Source organism: Sus scrofa, chromosome 13 (assembly GCF_000003025.6).
Source record: "Sus scrofa isolate TJ Tabasco breed Duroc chromosome 13, Sscrofa11.1, whole genome shotgun sequence".
NCBI classification, from domain to species: domain Eukaryota; kingdom Metazoa; phylum Chordata; class Mammalia; order Artiodactyla; family Suidae; genus Sus; species Sus scrofa.
In genome coordinates this window covers 169,537,263-169,558,148 of record NC_010455.5, presented here as the reverse complement: position 1 = coordinate 169,558,148, position 20,886 = coordinate 169,537,263, and the positions used below count along the sequence as shown (strand labels likewise).

The following is a 20,886-nucleotide window of genomic DNA, read 5'->3' as shown; positions in this document are numbered from 1 at the left end:
TAATATTATCTGTAACTTCTAAATGACAAACATAAGGCCGGAACATGTATACATTAATATTTAGCTGCCTATATCATAGATTCTCCCCTAGACTTGATGATGACTTGTAGATGATGCATTTTGGAATCAATTATTTTTGTTACACTTATGAAGACAAATAGAAATTTGCTCCTATGAATTATGCAGGAAATGTTTAGGTGCATTAAAAGACAAAAATCAAGAAATCTTGCTTTCAGAGTTAACTTAGAGATGATGCTATCTCTATGGCAACTTTAAAAAAGTCACTTTTTACATAATAGTGTCACAGCAGGATTATTATAATTCAATAATTTATTATGATAAAGGTAACGTATACCTTTAAAAATGTACAATTTAAAATGTGAATATCTAGTTATGCCACCTAACTTTATCAATGTAGAGGTAAAATCTTACATACTTTTAATAATTTTCTTGGGACCACACAGTTATCTCGGAGCATGGTCAGGATTAGTACCAAATCTAACCTTCACTTGACCATATTGCGTATTACATATCAAGACCAGTTGCCCATCAGACACTCATGTTATTTTTCAAAATACAAATGTCAGACTGCCAGTAGCCTGCATTATATTTCAGTAGATCTGGGGAGTGACAAAGTCATTTCTGATGGTGATGTTCAGATAGCTTGGGGAATGACGTTCAATACTCAAAATTTGCTTTATTTGGTCACTATAGGTCACAGAATGTTTTGTTTTTCTATAAATATTGTTGGAGTATAGTTGACTTACAAAGTTTTATTAGTTTCAGGTGTACAGAAAAATCAATATGATATACATATACTTATCTTTATATACATATAAATATACCTCAGTACTTTTCCTTTTCAGATTCTTTTCCCATATAGGTTATTAACACAGTATCGAGTAGACTTCCCTGTGCTCTATGTAGCAGAATGTTAATTTTACTTGATGGAATAGATACTTGTTTAGAAGAGTTGTAGCCAGAGTGGAGTAGGTGGTATCCTTAAAATGTGTTATAAATGGCATGGGATTCTCTGATCAACACTTGGGAATCAATACTTTGCTATTTCTACAGCTTTTACTCAGAGCACATTTTGCTGGTATCAAGTCAAAACCTCAGTAGGAAATCTTAGTGTGTCATAAGATAATTTCATATATCATAGAGCCATAAAAGAAAAGATATGTTTTGCATGTGTGTGTGTGTGTGTGTGAGAGTGCACTTTTTTCCTGAATACTAGTGTTTCTACTAAGAAAAGCATTTGACATGTCTGGCTCATCTTTTCCTATCAGCCAAAAGCTGCATATTGTCGAACATCTCTTCATACAGACTAAAAGATATAAATTTCCTTTTTACATTGTCTTTTTTTTTTCTCTATATTACTAAAGTCTCAATAGTAGTTCTTGTCCAACATTTGATATTCTCCCAGATTCTGGGTAGAAAAATTTTGGGCATAAACATATAACATTGGTTCTATAGAAATGCTCATTTAAAAAAAAAATAAACTAACAGTAATCTTTCCCCCTCTTTTCTCTCTGTACAGTAGTGTTTTTATTTAGGAACACAAGGTTAAATTCAAAGAACTATAGGCTTGGGTCCTGTGTCTGCTGGTTTCAAGTTTGATGCTTTATTGGAGTTACTTTGATTCTCTAAAATCTTCATTTCCTAATTTTAAAATTAAAATATTTACTTAAATCATTATTGCAAGCATTAAATATGATAAAGTATGTGAAACCATTAACATTTTTTCCCAAGACATACAAGTCTGGTTATAACCATTATTAATCAATAAGGTTTCATTATTCATAAGTCAGTAAGATAACTGACAAAAATGAATATTGAAGGGGACTGAATATCTTTGTCCCCCTGAATTCATATGTTGTAAACCTTAATCCCAAATATGATTGTATTTGAAGGTGAAGATTTTAGGAGGTAAATCGGTCATGATTGCAGAGATTTCATGAATGGAATTTGTGCTCTTATTAGAAGAGACGCAAAGAGGTGATTTCTCTGCCATCCAAGCACACCAAGAACTGTGAGACGTAAATGTATTCAGTTTAAGCCACTCAGTCCATGGAATTCACTTACAGCAACACAGACTAGGGGTAATGTTGGAATAATATCGGTATACTCACAGAAATAATGAAAAAGCTGTAGAAACAAGCATAGATTTCATGAGATCCATGACACTTTCTGATATTTTTTAGGAGTTTTAAAACAGCCTTTTTTGAGTGTTTCATCTGTTTTTTGTTCATATGTCATTCTGCTCAAGATTTAAATTTCTGAAAGGAACAGTGTGAGTGGTCCACCTGGATCATGTATACCCAAGGGATGAGGCGAGGAGCGTGCATAGCATAAATCTTAGAAATTTCCATGAAGAACACAGGGAATGGGAGAATTGTTCCACAAAGGAAGAGAGGGATATTGATTTTTTAAAAAAAGAGTTGGGAGAGAATGGTTGTAAAATATCTTCTATATGCATCTCTGTGTGTTTAAAATATAAAGAGACATTGACACACAAAAATACTTTTTTCTATAGGTACAATTTTAAATGCCCCCCCACATACAAACACACACACACACATGCACATTTTATATGTTTATATAGGATGATACCTTAAATAACAATGACAGTCCTTGGCCCTGAGTGATGCCCCTATCTCCTGTAAAATGGTTATAATATGATGTGACAGTCTAAAACTATGAACATATAGGTAAGTTTTTCTACTTGTAATCACTTTATATACATTAGTAGGATAAAAATTAGTGGAAAAGTAAGATGGGCAAGATATGTGATAAATATGTATTTGAAATGTGAAGAGTTTGATTCTTTTCTGATATGCAATTAAAACCCAAGCTGTAGTTGATTATATTCATATGGTGTGGATCATGTATCAACACACCCATTAAAAAACCCATTAAACTACTCAGCATATCTATTAAACCACCTTTGTCTAACCTCCAGAGGCTGGACAAAGCAAGGAACCAAGCAACTAATCAACAAACCAACAGACTTTATTTCCCAGGTAGCTTTGTGACTAGATGTGACTTAATTTTTTCCAGTCTCTGCATTCATGTGAATTGTCAAACTTGTGTAAAGTTTGTAGAGTTAGCTGAGGTAGAGAATGTCTTTCTCCTGCCTCTCCTGTATGTGGAGCCTACCCCAGTCATAAAGATGCTGTATTTTTAGGTGTAATGACCAACTCTTAGACTCCAAATTAGTGGAACTATTGTTGGGTTCCCTAGTAGGAAGTATTCATCCTGGGGAATAAAACTTAAAGTTCATGAAAGCTGATCACTTGGTGAAAAAAAATTAAAATATTGTGAAAGTAGATATTTGTGTATAAACATTGTCACTAACAACTGCAACCACTGGTTCTGGAATCCATGTGTTTTATCTATAGGAGAAATAGCAATGTCAACTGGCATCTGATTCCAATTATATTCTACAAGTTAGTATATCATTTCATCATTCAGTAAAACTCTTTCTGGATTATAAAATAGATAGTACTAGACAACCCTAAGACATCAGCTTGTTCCCCTACTTTTACTATTAAATATGCTCAATGAGTGAGCAAGGACTATGTAAGACAGTATATGATAGTTTACGATACATGAGGTAAATCTATTGGTAGAAGTGCTGGCAGTTATTTGAAGGAATGGGAGGCACATCCATCTCCACAATAAAGTCTATTTTAGGGAATCAAAACTACCTTTAACTTTTATTATAAAAGGGGCTCAATATAATAATAACTTGCTTCCAAATTGCTTTCTTGAAGACGTTATGTCATATGGGGACCGTAAGTTTTTTATTTGTTGTTTTTTGTTTAATTTCCTTGCTGGAAACAAACAGTCTAGATCAGAGTAGTCAAGTCAGCCCTAGTGAGGAGAAATCCAGTGACAGTCTCTACCTCTGCCATCCTGGGCATTTTCAAGGGTCCGTAAAATGTCCGAAGATCATCCATGCAGTGGGCTGGATGGCAAGGTTAGTGCCTTTTCAGCCACAGAGTAGATCATTATATCTACTCGATTGCCGAGAGCCTCTAATATAGAGGGAGTTTTCTGATGGTCTTTAACAAGGAACATGAACATCCTTATTATTGTTTTTATGCCAAAGGAATCCATTTCTTGTCCACCACTTCCTCGGGTAGCCAAAATGAGGTCCAGTGTCTAATAACTTATTTATACTTTGTTTTTGCTTATCTGATTATTCTAGATAAATCAAATGCCTTGGTTTATACTTACTTTTAGGTATATAATTTCTAGTAGGTTTAATTATTTTTATCATCTCAAAATGGTAAAATATAAATTTTAATTCTTTCAGCTTATGCTTTTCTTGTCTTATAATTTTTATTTTCTATTGTGTTCATTTTTTAAAAAAATCTTTCGTATACAGTTCTGGGCCTTGATGTTTTAAACTCAAATCCATATCTAAGATGTTTAGGAGACTGAGTATCTATAATTGGTGGTTAAGTTGGATCTCTCAGATTAGAAATCAGGCCACATATGTTTTTGAAGTTCTTTCTGACCTGAAGCCAAAGCATGTAGGAATCATTAACTGAACAATCTAATTCAGTGAGTGAGAGTGAGATTTCAGCATAATCTCATCTGTTTATGCCTCATTCATTTCCATGGGGATAGGTTTCCTGATAACTTCCTTTATGTTAATTCATAGTTGTACTAGCTTTTTAATGAGAGATTTTCTTTGCAAGCCAGACAGTAATGTTAGGGAGAAAAAAAAAAAAAAGTTAAGCTTATCTAGTGAAATTTTTCTTGTAGATATAAAAAAAAGTTTACACACACACAAATAACTCAAAAAACAAAACGCAAATGGCTACTCACTGTGATAATATGGTTAAAAAGTTAACACAGTACCAAAAAAACTATTTCAAGGTTTTATAGAAATTATTTGTAACACATAAAATATCAATAAAATTGGTATGATTTTGAATAGATTTCTATTTCGTTTGAAAAATGTAAAGAACAAATATGTAGCATTAAGTATTTATGGACTTAATAATACCTCTCCACTTGAACTTAGTCCATGTTCTTGGTTCATACTAATTGCCAGTTTTATATGAGATATTTTTATATGTTATTTTATTTATTAAATTATAGTTGAATAGTTCAGGTTACAGCTTTAGATTCCTTTCCATTGTAGATTATTACAAGATATCGAATACAGTTCCCTGTGCTATATAATTTTTGTTTATCTATTTATATATTATAGTGTGTATCTGTTAATTCCACACTCCTAATTTATCCCTCCCCCTTGCCTTTTCCCTTTGGTGGCCATAATTTTGTTATCTATGTCTATGAGTCTGTTTTTGTTTTGTATATAAGCATATTTGCATTATTTGTTTATATTCCATGTATAAGTGATACCATATAATGGTTGTCTTTCTCTAATTGATTTAGTATGATAATCTCTAGGTCCATCAATGTTGTTGCAAAAGGCAGTATTTCATTATTTTTTGTGGCTAATAGTCCGTTGTGTATGTATTCCACGTTTTCTTTATCCATTCATCTTTTGATGGGCATTTAGATTGCTTCCATGTCTTGGCTATTGTGAATAGTGCTGCTGTGAAGATCGGTGTGCATGTAACTTTTTGAATTAGAGTTTTGGTCTTTTCTGGATATATGCCCAATTTGATATGGATTTTTAAATGGAGCCTAAAGAGTTTTCATTTGTCCTTAAAAATAATAGTCTATCGCCTATGGAGGACAACCTTTCTTACCACCTAACCTGTGAAAGAATCAATGTGTGTCTTATATCTCTTTAGGGAAGCATTTTTTTTAAGGCTTCATAAGAACTTTAGAGGAAGAGGATCCTATAAATCTTATATAAATGTTTGCAGTTGAGGGTTGTATAACTTGAAGCATAACTTAAATCTCTTGAGGTCTTTGAATCGCAACACCATGACTGTTTTGCCCAGCCATTTGCAGTGCATTTTTCAGTGGTCCGATGTGCTCTTGATGGACAATAAAATAGTGTTTTATATCACCCCAATCAGGTCTTCTAGTGTTAACAAGGGTGGAGGAAACCTAAAGATGAACACTAACCTGTCCAAACTTTGATCCTTTTGATTTACTTTTCTCATTCTATGCAACAAAACAAATTTACCTATTGTCTTACTTAAAGGATAGTTAGATAATTTCTAGTTAATAAGGCAGTACTTTTCACCATATATTAAATGGTTAGAATGAGAGATTAAATATATCAAATAATATTTGCAGTTACAAATATATCTTCTGAATGGGTTAAAGACTGAGGTTTACCACAGAGAAAACATTGAAAACTCTTCATCTTCCAATCGAGAGGACTTCTTTTAGGGGACTAAGTAAATTCTGGACACACTCCTACCTCTTTCATGCTTCATACCTTAATCTTCAAACACATAGCAATGAAATACATTATTGTCACTGAAAAGACTTCGCTGAAAAGCAAGGAGAAAAGAAAGAGAAAACTTCAGGTGTTGAAAGGGACTTCCTAGCTGTGGCAGTAGAGTAGTAGTAGAAGTTCTATGACTCACTGAGGTACAGGGCCACTAGAAACCTGAGTGCCTGGGGTGTTAAGATCCTTGAGGGATTCAGAATTGAAATTTCAAACCCTGGTATGGAAGAGCTATATCTGGTCTAACTTGATCAAGCCAGTAACTTGGAAAGCAATGCATACTCATTGAAACTTCCAACTTCTGGTTAAATTGTACCTATGACAAAAATTGGACCCTAGCTGTGGTGATTTGAGAAAGGGATTCCTAATTTCACAATACCTGTGCAGCTGGGTTAAGATTCTTTTGATCAGATGGAAAGGTTTTAGTACTCATCCATGTGGAAGGAGTTTTTAGTGTTTTTTTAAGGCTGTATTTCTGTTTTTATTGTTTTCTTTGTTTTAAGCCAAAAGGGTAAACAACATGAAGGGACTGTCTAGGAAAGTTTACTACTCAGGATACAATGAAAACAGTGAACCACACTAAATAGAGTAAGATCTCCACCTGCTCAGAAATTGTCTTCTCAGAGATTTCCCTGGCTGCTCTGTACAACAAAGAAGTGCCACCTTATTCTCTACCTTTTAACATGTGCTATTTTTTTGGTTGTAATTTATCTCTGCCTCACAAATTCTACATTTGCTTATTTGTTTTCTCTCATCCCTCATTAAAATGCAAGCTTCCTACATCAGTGTTAATGCTGGTTTTATACATTGCTATGTATTCAGAACCCGGAAACTGTGCCTGGCACCCAGTATATACTCGATAAATATTTATTGACATTATTGAATGAGTTTTAGCATAATGAAAGTCTAAGCAAAGTCAGAGCATAATCAAAATGCCTATGAAAAATATTGCCCACCAATATAAACATGAATTTTATAGTTTCATTCAAAGAATAAGATAATGCTGAAAACTTGTAGCTCTAGTAGCTCTATTTTTCTGCATGTAATCTGCTGTGTATTTGGTTACCAGAAAGCGGCAAGATGGAGAGAATGGACATCAAAAGGAATTGGAAAGTTACATAAATTAGATCTAAAATGAAATTGGCTTTTTATTGGCCATTTTAAAGTATTAGTTACCACGTATGAGTTCTCAGATCACATTGAAAGCTGAGAATAGTCCAAAGAAGCAGTCAAAAGAAGTCCTTCCTTTTGCTAAGGAAAAAAGTGATCCAGGTGTTAATATCAAGAATCACTTCACAACTTGCTAAAGGCAGGGTATGTCTATCTGTTGGTAATACCCAATTTTGAAGTAAGCTCTCATCTGTTGATGGAATCAGGTTAATTCATCAATCACATATCTGAGTAGAGGTCTACTAACTTCATTTCAGAAATTCAATTAAGAGTATGTGAAATAGCTCAAGACAGTAGAATACAGCAGGAAATTTTCAAAATTTAAACAACCAAGTTCTTCTCCTGTTGGAATGTTATAATCTATAGCAATAATCAAGAACATTAGTAGAAATAATATGGCATTAAGCATATCAAAATAACAAGAAGAACAAAATTTAAATGACTTAATTATCCTTGTGGTCCATGTCCACATCACACCTGACTCTAAAGGACACAGTGATTGATCAGGATGCCAAAATATCTTTCACTGTCATAGGTCTGCCACTGTATTGCTCTGGTCTGATCTAAACTATACCCGTTAAGAATATGTCATCATCTTGTCCGAAGACATTTTATTAATATTTGCTCTTTTCCGTGAATGTATTTGCTCAGTTTGGATTTGAAAAATAATGCAGTTAATCATTATATACATAGTTTTTTTTTAGGCTTGCTGAAGATAAGATTCTGTTAGGATCCAGGGTTTTAAAGCTATTTTCTATTTTTTCACTATAAAATTAATTTCAATCACAGTTTCATAGTATTTGAGTTAATATTTATATTATACCTATATTAACTATTTACCCAAAAAATTTATTATACTGAGTTTCAACCCCACATTTCTTTATTTTGTTTAATTTTGAGATGAATTCGATATAATTGTCCAAATGGTAATTCCTGTGGCTATGTTTGTGTCTAGCAATCCTTTTCCTCCTCCTTCTTTATCACTTCAAAGAATTTTTATTATTAAAATGTGTACCCTACTTTTTTTTGGTTTTGGTTTTGTTAGCCTTTTTTTACACAACATTTATTTGGAATATCTGCATTTTATTTCGCTCAAATTAAAGAGCATAAACAATTTATCCTTAATAATCTTATAAAATGTTATGGAAGCCTGAAACATGGCCAGGGGTTGGGGGCGGGGGGAGTGAACATGTTACCTTTCAGAAATTTGTTTTCCATGAATTCTGAACTTAAGAGTTTCACACCCTTTAAAAGTGAGTTTCAGAGTATGATCCAAGGTTAATGGCACCAGAATCATCCAATGAACTTGTTGACAATGTCATATCTAGCGTCTCATTGTTGGCCTACTGATTTGTAGTCTCTGGAGATGAAGCCTACTCTGATTTTAATTCACACTGTATTTTGAGAACTTATGAGTCCAGGAGCTCTAGAATCTTCACACAGAGAAGAATAAATGAGAAGAGAATGATCATTTGAAGTATGATTTGAATTTTCCTATAGAAGGAAAATTGAGTAATGAGGTATATGTTTACAGCCTAGCATTATCAGGATAACAATTCATGTCTCAACCAGCTATGCAGATACCACCCAGTACAAGCTGAAATTCACCAGTCTTAAGATGAGAAGACTCTTATTTTAAGGTAAATAGGTCATAATTCATTCAGTAAAGGAACTGAATATTATATGTTCTAAAAGCCTGCCATAATAGAGATGCATTAGGATTTATGATACCTTTAGCTATTACATGTAGTATCACTAAGAATAAGAAGCATTGTTAAATTTCACATGGTAATTAATGATCAGGTATTTGCTTAGTAAAGAACTATTTCAAAATATAACTCACAAAAAACCACTTAAATATGTATGAAAAACTAATCTTTCGTAGATGAAACATAGAAGTTTATAGTTTGTAAACTTTGCACATTTCATTGATTAAATATTTCCCAAACATTTTTGAAAGGTGGTGTGGTGGAATTAAAAACATCCAACTGTGGCATTGAAAATGGAAGGGCATTATTATTTACTCATGACTGAAGGAATCCCACAAATTATGATAATTGAAAGTGGCTTTGAAATACGTCTTGGGAGTTCAGCTTTCTTCTAGGGAAATCAATGCCTTATTCACATAGAGCTGTGGGGCATGAGATCTAGTCTTATTAATTGTGACATTATTTATTAAGTGCATGTGTTTTTGTAGACTTTATATGATAGAGGTAGCTGAATATACAGTTTATCTTGGCTACATAGAGTTTTCAGGATGTCATAAAGGATTATTCTGAGGATGCAGCTCTGGTCATAGGCAAACCAAATGTGAGGACAGTATGGAAACACGCTATAAATGCATATAGTTATTTCTTGAGAGCCCTAAAATGTTCAATTTAGAATATTAATGGAGTTCCTTTGTAGTGCAGTGGGTTAAGGATCTGGCATTGTTATTGCAGCATCTCAGGTTGCTGCTTTGGCACAGATTCAATCCCTGGCCTGGGCCACATGCAGAAGGAGCAGCCAAAAGATAATATTTACAGTTCAAATACTGAGGACTAAATTTCATAAATGAAGTTGGGTTTTCAAAAAAAAAGAAAGAGAAAGAAATAAAAGAATATGGTACTGTCTTAGAATCTGACTTTGCAGGAAACTCAGGAAGCAAGTTTATCATCTCCGTGATATGAATTATCACATAATGTTGGCCACACCCAAACCTAAGGAAAGCCATCATCTTCCTCTCAGCCAACTCTTGGACCAGACTCTTCCTTTCCTTTTAATGTCTCTTTATAAGAATCAAGAACTATATTTAGGGCTATTTTGAATCAGCTTCAGCATTGAACTCAGTAAATTAATTACTATGTAATTAACATAACGTAGCATTAATTACTATGTAAATCACTATGATATGTAAGATAAGGAAAAGGGAAATTTATGAAATTTGGAAAAACTTCTTCATTCTCCAACTTTACTGAGTGCCTACTCTGCACCAGGTACTAAGCTAAGTTTTGGGGTAAGAAATAAAAGACAATCCCTGCAACCAGTGATCACCATCTAATCACGGCAAAAGACAACTAGGGGAGTGTCAGGGAAAGCTTTGTAGAAGAAGAGACATATCAGGTAAAATCCAAAGGACAAATAGAAACTATGGAAAGACAGTGAGGTAGCACAATCCAATGAGAGCAAGAACAGATATGTAAACAATTAAGCATGTAAATCATGGCACATTTATGAGTTTAGTTTTGGATATACTTTCTCTAAGAATAGTCTTAATACCCACCAAGATGAACCAATACCATTAGGATTTTATAATTTGTGGAAAAGAAAATTAAAAGTTAAGTCTGATTGTATAGTCCATAGAAAAATATGTCTACTATTTAATTTTAATCAATAAATATTTACTAAAATATTAAATAATATTTAGTAAATTTAAAACCATAGTTAAGATTTTATGAACTAGATTGTTCACTTCTAAAATGGAGGAATCTAAAGCCTCATACCTCACACAACTAAATTTATTTAGCATAAATATCTTATTTCTCTTACAGATTTATCATATTCTGGGAGCTTTTTAAGAGGAAGAATAATGAAGATCAAGGGGTCAATTTAGCCTTTGTTATACACATATATGCACATATACATATATATACTCATATATAAATGTGTGTGCATATATATATATGCACATAAACTCTATATAGAAAAATACTTGTGTAGTACATGAATCAGATAACTTTTTCAACCTAATCAAAAAGTTGCATGTCTAATGAAAAGAGTATGAAATGTTTCACGGAAGTCTAAAATGTATACTGTGAAGACAGGAAAAAGTTTAAAGCAACTACAAAATAGAAAGTGGAAAATGAAAGTCTAGCCAGAGGTGGAAATCATACCATAAGTGAACAGAAGAAATAGATAAGATCATCAGAATTTTCAAATGTTTGTAAGGGCCTAGGATGTATGGCGGCTGACTTCACAGTTACATTATTGAAAAAAAAGTTCATAACCTTGTTATTTAATCCTAGCTGTGCAGACCTTAAATAAATTATCTTATGACATATATAAATGTATTATTTTATAAAAGATACTCATAAGCCTTTATATCAAATATAGGTACATGTTTATAACAGGCAATTAAGGCTGATCCTCTGTACAATAAGGCTGTACAATAAGGCTGATACTCTGCTACTCAAGACTTTAAATTTATCCTTTCCCCTTATTCTAAAAGCACCTTCCATAAGCAATAAATTTCACTTGTAAAGACTAAATATTTTAATGGTGGAGCTTGTTGACATTCACAAGAATGGATGCTTGCATGATCTGAAAATATAATTACTCAATCTCATAGCTGGGTCGTATTTGTTTTGATGACCAGGAAGACTTTGAATATCCCCTGTTTTGAGAACAATTTATAGAGTCTATCAAGAACACAGAAAGAAAATAAAACAACAGCTAAGGTATTACCCTACGTAATTTCATCATTTGTTGTGACAGTAAATTCTATTTACTGCTTGAATAACATTTCAAATGTCCCTTATAATACTTTCATTCTTGTCACTATCATTTAAAGTATTTATCTAAAAAACTGATTTGAGCCTCTTAAGGTAACCTCCATTTCTACTGTTTTTTAAAAGTTAATACTTTTAATTTATATATAGTAAATTTTTCCTTTCCTTATAATGATGTGGTTTATTTTCATTTAGCCTATTAGGCAGTTTCATAACATGATTATATTCTGTATGTTCCTTAAATACAATTTTGCTCCCTTTTGCCCTGAAGAAGAAAGTACTCTCATAAACTGTCCTCTGTACCAAGATTTTAGTTTAAATCCAATTGCAAAGTGGGTTAAAAGACCAAACAGCTAAAATTAACTTATTCTTTAGCATCATGGATTTATTTTAAGTTACAAACAAATTAAGACATGAGTATAATGATGAAAGGAATTTCACAAAATTAATATAGTTGACTATTTCTAAGTGAACTTTATGTAAATGTAATGCTTATTTGTTGATTTTCCCTTATAAAGAAACTATGCATTAATTTACATATTTAGCTATTAAATATGTATTTTATATGTATTAATTTGCATATCCAGCACTCAAGAGACATGCCACTAAAAAGTGCATGTGTTCTCTTGTCTAAAAAAAATGTATTGAAGGGTAAAAATCAATTAAATATTTAAAATCATATTCTTTATATTTGAATGTATAAACCTTATAGAATTATATATATATAAAGACTATTGAAATAAAAGGGAAAAAGATAGTCACTTAGCTCTTATTTACTTTTTTATTTTAAAGCTATTTTTAATCCCCATTTTATTCATTTAAAGTATAAAGAAAATGAAAGGAAAAAGCTCTAATTTGTTGGGTACATACTACTCTTTATTAGGGACTATTCTGAAAGCTTTGTAATATACTGTTTCATTAAATATGTAAAATTATCAAGTGTAATGAAAACAGTTATTCCTATTTTAAAACAGCGACGCTCAAAGAGTTATATGACTTCAAAGACACATAGTTGGTGTCTGATGTATTATAAGAGCATATAAATCATAATGGCTTTTGCCACTTCTGTACAATAGACTTCCAGCCAGAGTGATTAGGCAATGGAGGAAAGAAGGAAGGTTGTAAGGATGTGAAGAAAAAAGGGAGGAAGAAATAAAGGAAGGAATTAAGTAATGAAATAAAAGTGTCAACATTGGAAAGGAAGAAGTAAAATTATCTCTGCAGATAACATGAACTTAAATGTAGAAAAATAACAATTTCACAAAAAAACTGCTTAGTGAAGAAATAAATTCAATAGTATTTCAGAATGCAATTCAATACATAAATATCAGTTTTGGATTTGTTTTATACACTGATGATGAAAAATCCAAAAAGGAATTTCATAAAACAATCCATTTTCAAAAGCATCTGAGAGAATAAAGCATTTAGAGATAACTTAGCCAAGGAAGCTAAACTGGTACACTGAAACTACAAAATTGTTGCTAAAATAAATTACAGTCACAAACAAATGGAAAGACATCTGTGTTTATGGATTGGAAGACATGCTATTGTTAGGATGTCAATACCATCCAAGGCAATCCACAGATTCAATGTAATCTCTTTCAAAGATCCAATGATGTTCTTTTGTGGAACTAGAAAGACTCATCCTAAAATTCATATCATGAAGTACTGCACATAGACAAAACAGTCTTGAAAAAGAACAAATTTGGAGGACTCATTTGATTTTAAGACTAAAGAGAGTTCTCTTGTGTCATAGTGGGTTAAGGGTCTGTTGTCACTGAAGGAGCTTAGGTCACTGCTGTGGTGAAGGTTCAATCCCTGGACCAGGAACTTCCAAATGCCATGGGCACAACCAAAAACAAACAAATAAAAACTTACTTAGAACCTGTAGTACTAAAAAGAGTGTGGTACTGGCATAAAGGTGGACATATAAACTGACCCTAAACTCTAGTCCATATGATGAAATGATCTACAACAAGGTGGCCAAGACCACTCAATGGCAAAAGGGTAGTCTTTCAAGAAAAGGTGCCAGGAAAACTGGATATCCCTATGCCAAAGAATAGTTTTGGACTCTTATGTCACACTATATACAAAATCAACCCCAAACAAGTCAAAGACCTAAACTTAGCACCTAAAACTGTAAAACTATTATAAGAAAACACAGATTAAAAAAAAAAAACACAGATTAAAAGATTAGTTAGATTTATTAATGATGTATTGGATGTGACATTCAAAGCATAGTCAACAAGAGAAGAAAATAGATGAAATTAGTTTCATCAAAATGAAAAACTTTTGCATCAAAGGGCATCAGCAGAGCAAAAAGGCAACCCATAAAGTGGGAGAAAAAATTTGCAAATAATATACATGATAAAGGATTAATATCCAGCAAATATTTAAAAAACAAAAATCCTCCTAAACATCAACAACAAAAAAAATTGAATTTAAGAAATCAGGCTAAGGACTTGAATAGACGTTTCTTCAAAGAAAATTTACAAATAGCCAACACACAAATGAAAAGATGAACATCATTAATCAATATCACTAATCATTAACAGAATGCAAATCACATTAATCAGTATCACTAATCATTAACAGAGTGCAAATCAAAACCAAAATGAGCTACCATTTCATATTCATTAGGATGACTGTTATCAAAATAACAAACCCCCCAAACAAAAGTGTTTGCAAGAATGTGAAAAAATTGGAACTCTTGTGCATTGCTGGTGGGAATTTGAAGTGGTGAAACTCCTGTGGAAAAATGGTATGGTATTTCTCCAAAAAATTAAGCAAAATAACCATATGATCCAGCAATTCTACTTCTAGTTATATACCCAAAGAGTTTAAAAGAGTTGAAAGCAAGTTGTCAAACAGATCTTTGCACACCATGTTCAAAGCAGCATTTTTTACAATACCCAAAAGTTGAAAATAACCCAAATGTCCACTGAAGTTTGGATGAATAAAAAAAATGTGACATATACATGCTGTGGAATATAATTTAGCCTTTATAAAAAATGAACTTCTGATATATATTACAGCACGGATAAACCTGCAAAACATTATGCTGACTGAAATAGGCCCGAACTAAATGAATATTGTATGATTTTACTTGTATGAGGATAAATAGAATAATCAATCCATAGAGTAATAGAATAGTGGTGGTAACGAGTGGCAGGAGACAGAGAGGAATGGAGAGTTATTGTTTAATGGATACAATTTCAGTTTGGGATGATGAAAAGTTAGGCAAATTGATAGTGATGGTTGTATAACAATGTGAATGTATTTAATGCCGCTGAATTATACGCTTAAAATGGTTAAATTGGTAAATATTATGTTATATATATTTACCCCAAATGTTTAAGTATGAGGGAAAATGTCTAGACCACTGATTAACTGCTGTTACAGTAATACTATGGCATTATTTTATGCCTACAAAAGAAGAAAAAAAATGCTAATATTTGTGGATATCACTATTGGTTAGATATTTTCTGGGTCCTTTATGTAGATTATTTTTACATAATTCTCATAACAATCCACTACATAAGTTGACTGACTTTTTTGTTTTTGCTGGAGCACATTGAAACTGCCACTTTGACTCAAACTTACATTATATGTAGACATCATATATAAAATTTAAAAGGATGCTTCTATGGTCCCCAATTCATAGTCTTTCTGGGCACACTTTTGACAACCTTAAGGAAATATGCTTTCCTCCATTCAACAATAAAAGAGTTTTGTCTATTTAAATTATGTTAATTTTTCAGATAAGATGGTTTATGGACACAATAAATTAGTGCTATCATGACTGACTAAATTTTTACAAGCCAAGAGATGATCATAGTTTATTTATGATTATTAGCTTAATTTCTATTATATGTGCCTACTGATTATAGAAAATTTATCATTTTTTAAATTATGATAACATGTACATATTTAAATGTATCTGGTTGCATATTTTAAAGATCATCGTTATTGTAATAGACATAAGAATAGTGCAAAATGAATTACTATAATTTGGCCCTTTATGTTTGCTAGAAGAATATACAATAAGCCAAGCATACAAAATTACAGAGGAAAGCATTTTTGGCTAATGCATTGCTTTAAAAACATTTTTATAGTATATTCACTTTACCAGATGAATACTTGAGAAAGATTAAGCAAAGTCTGTCTTCTCACTGTTAAAATATATCTTATGGTTATAATAATCCATTGCTAAATAAGTATTTAATAAATGTTGATGAACTTGGATTTCTAGGTGGAGATGTTAGAATATAATCCATAGATATAAATGTATGGAGACCAATGTATTTTCTTTTTTTTTTTTTGCTATTTCTTTGGGCCACTTCCGCAGCATGTGGAGGTTCCCAGGCTAGGGGTCTAATCGGAGCTGTAGCCACCGGCCTATGCCAGAGCCACAGCAATGCGGGATCTGAGCCGCGTCTGCAACCTACACCACAGCTCACGGCAACGCCACAGCTACCACAGCTCACGGCAAGGCCGGATCGTCAACCCACTGAGCAAGGGCAGGGACCGAACCCGCAACCTCATGGTTCCTAGTCAGATTCGTTAACCACTGCGCCACGACGGGAACTCCTGTATTTTCATTATAAATCACTTTCTAAGTAAATTACTTCATCTGAATACCCTATTTTCTTAGAAGATCATGTCAAAATAGCATATCAGGGAAAATTGGAATTTTCTTAAATGTAGTCTTTTAGGTTAACTTTTAATAAATATTTTTAAGGAAATAATGTTCCCTGTCTTTACTAAGACCTTTTATTTTCAAGTGTGTATGGTTCAAAGTTTTTCTCAAATTGGCAAGTGAATCAGAAGAGTATTTGCGTTACATTTTAATTTTTACACAAGGGATTATGTAGTAATAACGATTGTGGTTCCTTTTGAATATAAGTAAAAATAATTTCTATGTTAAGTTCTTAAGTGTTCCATACTTTTAAGCTATATGCTATGCTAAATGAAACATCATTTCATATTGTTTAAAAGACTGAATTAACAGGAGGGACTAAAATGATATTTTTATTTTCAAAAACATATATAAATGTAATGATATATATTCTCATGTAAAACCTGTTGAAAACTAATTTAGGATGAATTTTAATCAATTATATTTACCCAAACCATCACCATCAAACCAATAGGGCAGAACTGCCATTTTAAACTCTTGTGAAGCTTCAAGATAAAAACAGAGCATTTAAATTCCTCCTGATAAGGATCTATGGCAATTCTTCTTCAGGTACATCATCCTGATGGGGACTGGGTCTTCTTTACCCAAATGCTAAGTTTTCTTAGGGTCTTACTGATTATTAAACATTGTTGTTTCATTTTGTTTAAGAGACTTAACAGGAGGGAGTAAATGATATTAAAAACAAAAACAACAAGAAACTTTATTTAGATAGATATACAACCTTGGTTTAATAGGCTGGATGACATGAAATGTCTTAGCATAACTTGTTCTTTCCTCCTTAGCAGAGTGTCCTCCTAAAATATTGATCCTGCAAAGTGTTTATCTAATATGTACAAAATAAAATCTCCTTACTAGATAATTATTTTAAGGTGTGAAACTTATTTTGACAATTCACATATTATTCACAAGTAGAGTTGGAATCCCTTTATCTGGAATTGGGGAATAAGAGAAAAAATCAAATATTTTTTCCAATAAGTCAGGTAGATTAAATGGAAAAAAGAACAAAGAAGGTACACAAGGACAGCTGAGGGATCTTGGAAACAGTAAAGACAAAGTGGAAAGTAGAAGAGAATTGGAGAGTTGCTGTTTGGTATTAAAATTTTAATTATATAAAATGAATAAGTTCTAGAGATCTGCTGTACAACACCCTGTCCATAGTTAATATACTGTATTGTGCACTTTAATATGTGTGAAGAGAATGAATAGCATGTTAAGTGTTCTTACAACGACAGCGCAAATAGTAATAATGATAATAATGATAGAAGTAGAAGGCAATGAGTGATGCAAATGGATGAAAAAGTAACTCTTTAGTGGCTAAGAAAGAGACAACCAGCAAATGAAAAAATAAATGAGACATATATGTAGGAAAGGAGGGAAATAAAATTTGCTCATATTTTTTAACTGTTAAAGTATATGTTGTGATATTTGAGTAAATATGATGTACAGTTTATAGTGGTAGATATATCAAAAATAGAATTGAATGAGATTACTATTAAAGAGTAAATGGTCCCATTCTTGGGTGTATATTAATCCTCTTTCTTAATGGCTTCATATTTCCCTATTGTAAATGCTATTGCTATTGTTACCAGAGAGAGTACTCTATGCAGAGGAATAAAATTATTTTTTTAACAGTATATCATTTTTACATTACTATGTAAATCTCAAGGCATGCCTATTATATGTTTATATTTACAACTTCACACAGAGGGTAAGATTGATTTTTTTTTTTAATTGTATATTGTGAGTCCTAATCAAAGTCCTTGTGCAAACTGTTAGCCTTGGGAATAGAAAGCTAAGCAGAACAAATTTGTGGCAAGTTTTTCCTTCACTTTAAACATTATTAGAATTGATTTTTAGTCATTAATTTTGTAACAAAGGAAACTGATATGTGTTCAAATGTAAGAGAGAGTTTCAAGATTTCGGTAATGCTGTATGACGACATTTCTTAACTCGAAGTTCAAGGATCACGATGTGTGAAATGTACATTCAGACTATACCTAGTGATGCTGTGCATCCCTGTCATTTTTGGTCAGAGGCAAATAATAGAACATGGGGAAATTGCTGTAATCCCTCCTAAGGTTGTGGTGTGGCACATTTACAGGTCCGCATGAACAGTTGGACGCTTTCTCAGTTCATCATTTGTGAATTGTTTCACCATCCCTGTCAACAGTTATTCCTCTAAGGAGCAATCATCCGCATCTTGCAATCATCTAGGACTACAAAGTCATCCTGCGACTAGCAGTTAGATTGATGCTGCTTACTTGAGCCTCAAAACGACATTATGTTGTGATATAACCCTCAGTTACCAGACGGAAATAGGGTCCAATAGTAATTGGGAAGCTCCAAATGTTTGGCATAGTTGTATTTTCTGGTTTAAGCACTTGTCTTATGCTTTTCCCTGTATTTTTTGAATATTAATTGTTATCATGGGGCATAAAAGATATACATCTTAATGAGCAAAACTAAAGAGGCATTCTAATGTTCTTGAACTGACAAGATAGACACTGAGATACGCCCTACACAGATGACTTTTAAAAAAAAAATGGGAATATAATAGCCTCTGGAGATACTGGTCAGGACAAATAGATGTTTCTTCAGGTCTACTTAGACACTAGAGATTTATGATATGAATCTATTAGAATATATTTCATCTGCTCCTTAAATCTGGAACAAAGAAGAGCCCTTGATTTGAAGAGAAAAGTTTTAAACAGGCACATCGGTGTGAAAAGGATGATTTGAACATTTTGCTGACACTCATGAAATTTTTGTCGGGAAAGGAACGTTCCTCTTGCTTCTGACTTGATAGCCAGGACCAATCATTTTGACCAAGTGACAGGATAATAATGTGGCAATTATACTTTGAAGCTGAAATTTAATTGCAAAGCACTGTCAGCCTGTTTCACTGTCTATGTATGTGTGTTTTTTTAATTAATTTTAAATCTTTAATTTCTACAAAATAAATGGATATGTATTGATGGCACAATAATATTATTTTGCTAGGTGTTTTTTTCTGAACATACCACAGTAATAGAGCTCAGAGATTTTTTCAAAAGAAAAACTAGATACCATTTTTGCTTTTGGAAATCTTGGAATAATCATATATTATTTGATGCATAAAAATGTATGTGACACATTTGTAAATTATAAAGCATAATAAAAACAGATTACAATAAAATAAAAACTTACTGCTACCTTATTACTCTTCCCCATTCCAGTGTCATGCCTCTCATTGTTAGTGAGAATTCATTTCTCACATTTTTTAAAATTTGGAATTTTACTCATATGCATGTAATTATCATATGTGGGCATTTTTACACAATGTATTATATTATTCTGAGATTTTAAAAGTTTTTTCATACTTTACGAAGATTTTGGTATTTTTATCGTCAAACGTTTCTAAATTTCATCTGTTATTCTTATGCAGTTTTTTCCCTTTTGCTGCCATTATTTTATCGTGTTATGCTATACATAAATATATTATTATTTATTTATGTATTTATATATATTTTTTACAGGTTATATATATTTTTTTCTGGTTAATAAAAACAGTACTGTTTTGAACACTCGTACGTGTTTTCTAGGGCACATTTAAAGGCATTTGTATATCTCAGAAGTGCAGTTGCTGGGTTTTAGTATTTGCATTTATTATTTTATAAGATAATGCTAAATTTGTTCCAATATAATTATATCAATTTTTTTCCACTAGTAGTATATGTAGTTCCTTATGTCCTATATTCCCACCATTTTTGGTATTGTCAAACATTGCTAGTCTTATGAATATAAAAGTATCTCATTGTCCTAGTACCACTAATTAAACAGTTTCTTTTCACCTCAATTATTTATTAATGACTGCTGTGATTCTCCTGTCATATATTAAATGTTCTTAAGATAATGGATATTTTGGATGTGTTTCATTTCTTCCTATTTTAAGACCACAGTAACATAAATATTTCAATAAACCTTAGTACTTGATAAAGAGCTTCCAAATTTGTTATTTTTCAGGAACCTCTTTATTTACTCCTGGGCCTTGAAATTCCACACACCTTTTACAAAAATCCTGCTAAAAATGTGTTCGTAATTCCTTTAAACCTATAGATTAATACTGAACAAAAAAGACTGGATAGATTTTTACAATCTTA

The 20,886-nt window shown here is 32.2% G+C and overlaps 1 long non-coding RNA gene across 1 annotated transcript in view; it reads left to right on the top strand.

Annotated features, from left to right (window-relative positions):
• The window catches only part of LOC110256257, an 81,514-nt gene extending 61,612 nt beyond the window's left edge, over window positions 1-19,902 (top strand). Inside the window, exon 3 of the long non-coding RNA XR_002337605.1 lies at window positions 18,849-19,902. This is a non-coding gene — a long non-coding RNA (uncharacterized LOC110256257). The remainder of the gene's footprint in view (window positions 1-18,848) is intronic.